The sequence below is a fragment of the Lagopus leucura genome, unplaced genomic scaffold, assembly GCF_019238085.1.
Source record: "Lagopus leucura isolate 7727_CA_CO unplaced genomic scaffold, USGS_WTPT01 109-24_obj-0_obj, whole genome shotgun sequence".
Classification (NCBI taxonomy): domain Eukaryota; kingdom Metazoa; phylum Chordata; class Aves; order Galliformes; family Phasianidae; genus Lagopus; species Lagopus leucura.
This window is the reverse complement of record NW_024965654.1, coordinates 1-8,201: the sequence shown is the minus strand read 5'-3', so window position 1 is coordinate 8,201 and position 8,201 is coordinate 1. Positions and strand designations below refer to the sequence as shown.

At 52.9% G+C, this 8,201-nt stretch overlaps 1 protein-coding gene across 6 annotated transcripts in view; it reads right to left on the bottom strand.

Annotated features, from left to right (window-relative positions):
* The window catches only part of LOC122192225 (interferon-induced very large GTPase 1-like), a 17,145-nt gene extending 11,148 nt beyond the window's left edge, over positions 1-5,997 (bottom strand). For 2 of the 6 annotated variants that reach the window (XM_042892735.1, XM_042892733.1), the window contains exons 1-2: positions 5,566-5,997; positions 4,772-4,938 (exon numbers count right to left, since the gene is read on the bottom strand). The gene's annotated coding sequence lies outside the window, so the exon portion shown is untranslated. The remainder of the gene's footprint in view (positions 1-4,771; positions 4,939-5,565) is intronic. The other 4 variants (XM_042892734.1, XM_042892736.1, XM_042892738.1 and 1 more) reach the window with 4 other exon arrangements.
* Positions 5,998-8,201: the final 2,204 nt, after the last annotated feature.

Here is an 8,201-nt window from a genome sequence, read left to right as displayed (position 1 = left end):
CACATCCTTCTCTCTAAATTGGACAGGTGTGGATTTGAAGGATGGACCGTTCAATGGACATTGGCTGGCTGGATGCAGCCAAAGGGTTGTGATCAATGGCTCAGTGTCAGGGTGGAGGCCAGTTACGAGTGGCGTCCCTCAGGGGTCAGTGCTCTTCAACACCTTCATCAGTAACAGATGATGGCATCGAGTGCAAGCTCAGCAAGTTTGCAGATGTCACCAAGCTGAGCGGTGCAGTTGATACAATGGAGGGAAGGGAAGCCATCCAGAGGGATGTGGACAGGCTGGAGAAGTGGGCCCATGTGAATCTAATGAGGTCCAACAAGACCAAATGCAAGGTGCTGTACATGGCCTGGGACAATTCCAGACATTTATACAGACGGGGGGGGAAGAACTCCTTGAGAGCAGCCCTGCAGAGGAGCTGGGGGACTTGGGCCAGCAGCGTGCACCACCAAGGACCCAGCATTTGTCATTGTTGAGCAGAGGAACTTGTCCAGTTGCTACTGGGGGATGAGAGAAAAGCCAGAAAGCTTTGCAGCAAGCAGGGCCTAGGGGCTTCTTTCCTAAGAGGTTTCTTCCTTTCAGGGAACTCCTTCCAAAGTACATAGTTCAGTGGGGGCCTTTTATGACCCGCTTCTCACTTCCTTTTTTTTTTTCTAATTTTTTTTCCCCCCCACATCTTCTGTTTTCTCTATTAGTGTGACATTCCTGGCACTCCCCATAAGCCATCAGGGAGTGGTGCCTCAGTTGCCATCGCAAAGTATTATGGCCTTTAACAACTGTCAGCTCCTTCAAGCACTCCTTCCCCCCCGAAAAAGACTGCTTTCCTTTGCAATTATAAGCAGAAATATTGTGGCATGGTGGCACCCACTCCTTTTCCCCATAGATAATTCTCAGTTGTTGCTTAGAGCCTGGTTGCCAGGAAGGCCTCCCAAAGTTAGCTATGAGCCAAGGAAAAATAAATAAGGGTTCAGCAGTCATCTTTCACACCATACACATATGTAATTTAGAGATAAAGATGTGGTGTGGGACCATATCAAAACTCTTGCAGAAGTCCACGTAGAGACTCCTGGGCCCCACCGTTGCAATAAATAAATCAATGAGGGTTTCAGGGAAGGAGGGCTGTGCATATAGATTTTGGGGCAGCGGGCGCAGAAAGTTTGACTACAGAGAAGGAGAATGCTGTCTGGGTGGAGCCCCACAGTTCCTTGGCGATGGGGCCACAGGGATGCTCAGAAGGCTGGAGCACCTCTCCTATGAAGATAGGTTGAGAGTTGGGCTTGTTCGGTTCAGAAAAGAGAATGCTCCAGGGAGACTTCTTTGCGGCCTTCCACTAGCTAAATGTGCCTATGGGGAAGCTGGGAAGGATGATTTGTCAGGGACTGTGACAGGGAATGAGATTTAGATTTAGAAATTACCAAGGAATTCTTTAGTCAGAGGGTGCTGAGGCCCTGGCACAGGCTGCTCACAGAAGCTGTCAGTGCCTCATCCCTGGAGGTGCTCAAGACCAGGCTGGATGGGGCTTTGGGCAGCCTGACCAGGTGGGTGGCGTTCCAGCACTTAGCAGGGGTTGGAACTGGGTGGGCTTTAAGGTTCCTTCCACTCAAACCACAGAACCACAGAATCACCAAGGTTGGAAAAGACCTACAAGATCATCCAGTCCAACCATCCACCTGTCACCAACAGCTCTCACTAAACCATGTCCCTCAACACAAAATCCAGACGTTCCTTGAACACCTCCAGGGTCGGTGACTCCACCACCTGCCTGGGCAGCCCATTCCAGTGCCTGGCCACTCTTTCAGAGAAGCAGTATTTCCTAACGTCCAGCCTAAATCTCCCCTGGTTTGGCAGCTTGAAGCCATTCCCTCTAGTTCTATCACTTGTCACATGAGAGAAGAGGCCGACCCCCAGCTCAGTACGACCTCCCTTCAGGTAGTTATAGAGAGCAGTGAGGTCTCCCCTGAGCCTCCTCTTCTCCAGACTGAACAATCCCAGCTCCTTCAGCCGCTCCTCATCAGCCCTGTGCTCCAGACCCCTCACCAGTCTTGTCGCCCTTCTCTGAACCCGCTCCAAGGCCTCAATGTCTTGCTTGCAGTGAGGGGCCCAGAACTGGACACATTATTCCAGCTGCGGCCTCACCAGAGCTGAGTACAGGAGGACAATCACTGCCCTGTTCCTGCTGGCAGCACCTTTTCTGATGCAAGCCAGGACGCCATTGGCTTTCCTGGGCACACCGCTGGCTCACGTTCAGCTGAGCATCAATCAATACCCCCAGGTCCATTTCCTCTACGCCGTCCTCCAGCCACTCTGCCCCAAGCCTGTAGCTTTGCCTGGGGTTGTTGTGGCCCAAGTGCAGGACCCGGCATTTGGCCTTGTTGAACCTCATGGCTTCAGCCCAGCCATCCAGCCTGTCCAGATCCCTCTGTAGGGCCTCGCTACCCGCAGGCAGATCCACACTTCCAGCCATCTTGGTGTCATCCACAAACTTGCTGAGGGTGCACTCAGTGCCCTCAGCCAGGTCATCAATACAGATACTGAAGAGGACAGGCCTCAGCACTGAACCCTGGGCAACACTGCTCACGACCGGTCACCAGCTGCATTTGACTCCATTCACCACCACTCTCTGTGCCCGGCCCTCCAGCCAGCTCCTTACCCAGCCAAGAGTGCACCTGTCCAAGCCTCGGGCTGCCAGCTTCTGCAGGAGAATAATGTGGGAGACAGCGTCAAAGGCCTTGCTGAAGCCTAGGTAGACCACGTCAACAGCCTTTCCCTCGTCTACCAGACGGGTCAGAAGATCATAGAAGGAGATCAGGTAGGTCAAGCAGGACCTGCTCTTCGTGAACCCATGCTGGCTAGGCCTGATCCCCCGGCTGTCCCACACCTGCCACGTGATCTCCTTCAGGACAATCTGCTCCATAACCTTCCCTGCACTGAGGTCAGGCTAACAGCCCTGTAGCTCCGTGGACCCTCCTTACGACCCTTCTTGTAGATGGGAGTCCCACTGGTAAGCCTCCAGTCTTCTGGGACCTCACCAGTCAACAAGGAGCGCTGATAGACAATGGCGAGCGGCTCGGCTCTCACCTCCGCCAGTTCCCTCAGCACTCTCGGGTGAATCCATCCGGCCCCATGGACTCATGACAGTCCATCTGGAGAAGTAGGTCTCTGATTGCATCCTCCTGAATCAGGGGGGGTTCAGTCTGCACCCCAGCTGAGACCACCAGTTCAGAGAGTGGAGTTCCCTGAGGATAACTGGTCTGACCTTGAAAGGCATAAAGAGGGCATTCCGAACCTCTGCCTTTTCCTTGTTCTCAGTGCTCACGTTCCCAGCCTCATCCACTAAAGAATGGAGATCCTCCTTAGTCCTCCTCTTACCGTTGATGTATTTGTAAAAGAGTTTCTTGTTCCTTTTTACCCCAGCGGCCAGGTTGAGTTCAAGCTGGGCTTTTGCCTTTCTGATTTTCTCTCTACACATCTTAACAACTTCTCTCTGCTCTTTCTGAGTCGCCGCCCCTTCTTCCACAGGAGGTAATTCTCTTTTTCTCCCAGAGCCTCAAGAATAGCTCCCTATTCATCCACACCAATCTTCTTCCCCACCGGCTTATTCTGTGGCTTAGGGGGACAGCCGGCTCCCGTGCCTTTAAGACTTCCTTCTTGAAGAGTGACCAGCCATTTTGGACCCCTTTACTCTCTAAGACTGAAACCCAGAGCATTCCCCCTACTAGCCTTCTGAATACTTCAAAGTCCGCCCTCCGGAAGTCCAAGGTAGCAGTTTGGCTGTTCCCCCTCCTGAGTCCACCAAGAATCAAGAACTCTACCATTTCATGGTCACTCTGTCCAAGACAGCCCCCGACCTCCACATCTCCTACCAGACCTTCTCTGTTTGTCAACAGCAGGTCAAGGGGGCAGCTCCTCATCAGCTCTCTCACCAGCTGTCAATTCCTTATCCATGTGACAGCACAACCACTAAATCCTATTCTCTGGGAGGCTGAGATTCCCAAAGCAATCCTGAAACCAACAGCAGTCAGCTCAGGGAGTTCTTGTAGCACAGGGAAAGCCCCAGGGCTGGAGCAAGACAAGCACAGATGCTCAGAGGCACTGATCCCTTGTCTTTCCTATCAGTGATTTCTCAACTAGACTGGCTCTGCATAGGAATTGAAGTCATTGGAATATTTATAATGTTTGGGACAACATGGTGTGAACCCAGAAAAGGGCCATGAAGATGCTCTGGGAACTGGAGCAGCAGTGCTGGGAGGAGAGCTGAGAGAGCTGGGGCTGCTCAGCCCAAAGCAGGGGAGTCTTGCCAAGATCAGACCACATAAATCCTCACAGGAGGTGCAAGGGATTGGATCCAGGTTCTGCTCTGTGGTGCCCAGGCAATCACGGGGCACAGGGCACAGCCTGGAGCCCAGCAGCAGAGCAGTGGAGCCCATCAGCAGCACTGCAGTGCTGGGTGGGTACTGGAGCCCTGGCACAGGGAGCAGAGAGCAGTGGGGGCTCCTCCTGGGGGATCTCCCACAGCCCAGGCGGCTCTGTTGGGGCAGGGGGGGACCAGGGGGACCCAGAGTTATCTTGGTGCAGCCCCAAGCACCCTGGGGTTCTGTGAACCCTGCAGGCTCTTTGTCACTGAGACCACGAGTGTGCTGGGAGCTCCCACGTTGCTGGCTCCTGCCAAGAGGAAAAAGGCGTCACCTCTCAGCATTCTCCATCTTCAGGAAAGGTCAGGAAGCCAGCTGGGCCATTTGCAAACAAATCCTGAACTTAGGAAACTTACTGGGTATTCTTCTCTGTAAACAATTGAGCCGGAGAAGCACTTTCAGTTTCACGAGGGCCTGAGCCTCTTCCAGGAAAGGCGGTGATTTCTGAGAAGCAGAAAACCCAGCAAGCCAATCTTCCCTTGGTCATACATAAAATAATGGTTAATGGAGCCTGGAACACATCCTGGAGGGGCACAGAAGGGGCAGGCAGGGGAAGGCAGCTTTGTGTATATAGGCTGAGCAACAAGAGAAGTCCCTGTATGGGGAACCCCACTGAAAGCGAAGATAAGAAGGACGGATGTGTGCACGGCATGTTGCACAGACACAGCTGTCAGTGATGGTCCCCAAGTGGTGTGCACTGTGACACACGTCCAGCAATGCTGCACCGAGCTCTTAAGGCAGTAATGATCGCAGCATGCCAGCGTGAGGAGTGGGGCCACATAGCCGTTGGGCTCTGTGTTGGGCTCTGCTCCAAAGCCCTCCCAATTCTGTCCTGGGGGTCTGCTTCCAATCCAACCCTGCACTGCCCTTCCCTCCCCGTGCACTTTGTGCTTCCATCCCTGCCATGTTCAGCCCCCGATATGGGTGCCGAGTCCTTCATGCTTCCCTTCTCCACTTCCCCCTGCCCCCCAATGCAGCCATTGCCATCACAGCCCCCACAGCACAGCCCCTTTGCCCCCTGCCACAATCCCCTTTCCTCCCGGTCCTCTCAGCCCAGCACCATGACATGAAGCACCAAGCAGAGGACCAAGGGGCTCCCAGTGGGTGTGAGTGCCCCTTCCCCACCCCAGGCACAGCAGCCAGGCCCTACCTGCACTTTCGGTGCTCCACAGCCCCGGTGCTTTCTGAATCTGGCTCTGACCCTCCTTTTATATAGCCTGGAACCCCTGCACAGACTGAAAATGAAATTTGGCAGCTGCAGGAAAACTCAGATGGTCACTCAAACTCTTTGGATATGGTCATGCAGTCAATTCCTTATCCATGTGACAGCACAACCACTAAATCCTATTCTCTGGGAGGCTGAGATTCCCAAAGCAATCCTGAAACCAACAGCAGTCAGCTCAGGGAGTTCTTGTAGCACAGGGAAAGCCCCAGGGCTGGAGCAAGACAAGCACAGCTGCTCAGAGTCACTGACCCCTTGTCTTTCCTATCAGTGATTTCTCAACTAGACTGGCTCTGCATAGGAATTGAAGTCATTGGAATATTTATAATGTTTGGGACAACATGGTGTGAACCCAGAAAAGGGCCATGAAGATGCTCTGGGAACTGGAGCAGCAGTGCTGGGAGGAGAGCTGAGAGAGCTGGGGCTGCTCAGCCCAAAGCAGGGGAGTCTCGCCAAGATCAGACCACATAAATCCTCACAGGAGGTGCAAGGGATTGGATCCAGGTTCTGCTCTGTGGTGCTCAGGCAATCACGGGGCACAGGGCACAGCCTGGAGCCCAGCAGCAGAGCAGTGGAGCCCATCAGCAGCACTGCAGTGCTGGGTGGGTACTGGAGCCCTGGCACAGGGAGCAGAGAGCAGTGGGGGCTCCTCCTGGGGGGTCTCCCACAGCCCAGGCGGCTCTGTTGGAGCAGGGGGGGACCAGGGGGACCCAGAGATATCTTGGTGCAGCCCCAAGCACCCTGGGGTTCTGTGAACCCTGCAGGCTCTTTGTCACCGAGACCACAAGCGTGCTGGGAGCTCCCAGGTTGCTGTTTCCTGCCAAGAGGTTACAAAGGCGTCATCTCTCAGAATCCTCCATCCTCAAGAAAGCTCTGGAAGCCAGCTGGGTCTTTACCAATCAAATCCTGACCTTAGGAGGTGTCTTGGGCATTCTTCTCTGACAGCAAAATGTGCCTGAGAAGCACTTTCAGTTTCACAAGGGCCTGAGCCTCTTACAGGAAAAGCTCTGATTTATGAGAAGCAGAGTAGGCAGGCATGGATCTGGATGAAAAACAAAGAACCTTTAACCCTGTGCTGAAGGTGTCCGTGGAGCAAAGGCTGGGAGAGCAGAGGGCAGGACGCTGTTTGCTGCCTCTGACATCAGGTGGCTCCTGAGGTCACAGTCCCTCGTTTATTGGCTGCCAACTAAACTGAACCAGTGATGCAAAATCAATCACTCACCACCTCCTGTGGGTAGCCTGATGCCCAGCCCATGCCTGAGCAGGACATAGCTGTCTTCTTATCCTCCTCGTCTCCCTTTTCAGTACTGAGCATGAACTTACAAGGCATGGAATATCTCTTTGCTTAGTTTGGGCCACCTGCCTGGTGGTGCCCCCTCCCAGCCTCTTGTTCATCCCTCCATCTATTCACAGTGAGAAACAGAGAAGCACTGCTCTGCCTCAGCTAAGACATCCCTTGTTGTCAGCACTGTTTTTGTTCTGAAAACTAAAACACAGCACCTTAGGAGCTGCTATGAAGGAAATCAATTCCATCCCATCTATACCTAATTTACTTCATCCTGTAAAGGAGAGCTGATAAAATTGGAAAGAAAACAAAAAGAAGAAAAAAAAAAGAAGAAGAAAAAATCACTGGTGGCCAGAAAGCTGGAATAGGTGAGAGGTTCGATGTCATGGCCTTAAGCTGCACCAGGTGAGGTTCAGGCTGGATGCACTAGATGCACAGCCTGTGTCTCTCCTGCACTGAGGACTCCACATCTGGATGCAGTACTCCAGGTGAGGCCTCACCAGCACAGAGCAGAGAGGCAGGATCACCTCTCTTGCCTTGCAGGCCACACTTCTTTTGATGCAGCCCGGGGTATGGTAGGTTTTCTGGGCTACAAGGGCACATTTCTAGCTCATGTCCAACTTCCCATCTGCCAGTATTCCCAGGTCTTTTTCAGCAGGGCTGCACTCAATCCTTTCATCCCTGACTTGTATTGGTAATGGGGCTTGCCCTGACTTAGGTGCAGACCTTGCTTATGGATTTGTTGAACATCATGAGATTCTCCTGGACCCACTGTTCAAGCCTGTCTAGGTCCCACTGGATGGCATCCCATCTCTCTGGTGTGTCGACTGCACTCCACACTTGGTGCCATCAGCAAACTTGCTGAAGGTGCATTCAACTCCACTGTCAGTGTCACTGATGGAAATATTAAAGAGCGTCACCCCGAGCACTGACCCAAGCACTGATCTGCTGCATGATCTTTCCTGGCACAGAGGTGAGGCTGACGTGTTGGTAGTTCCCAGGGTCGCCCTTTTTACCTTTTTAAAAATAGGTGAGACGTTGCTTTTACCTCTGGTCCTTTCCTATAATGAGCCTTCATCAAAGCGCTGCGTGCAGCTCTGCCACTGATCACCTTCGTTTCGTCATAGCAGGGCATGGGGTACCTGATGGCTTTAAGCCAGATTTAGGTTAGATGTTAGGTGGAAATTCTGTACTTAGTGGGCAGTGAGGCACTGGCACTGCTGCCCAGGGAGCTGGAGTGCCCTTTTGGAAATATCCAAATAATTTATCAGGACGGTAT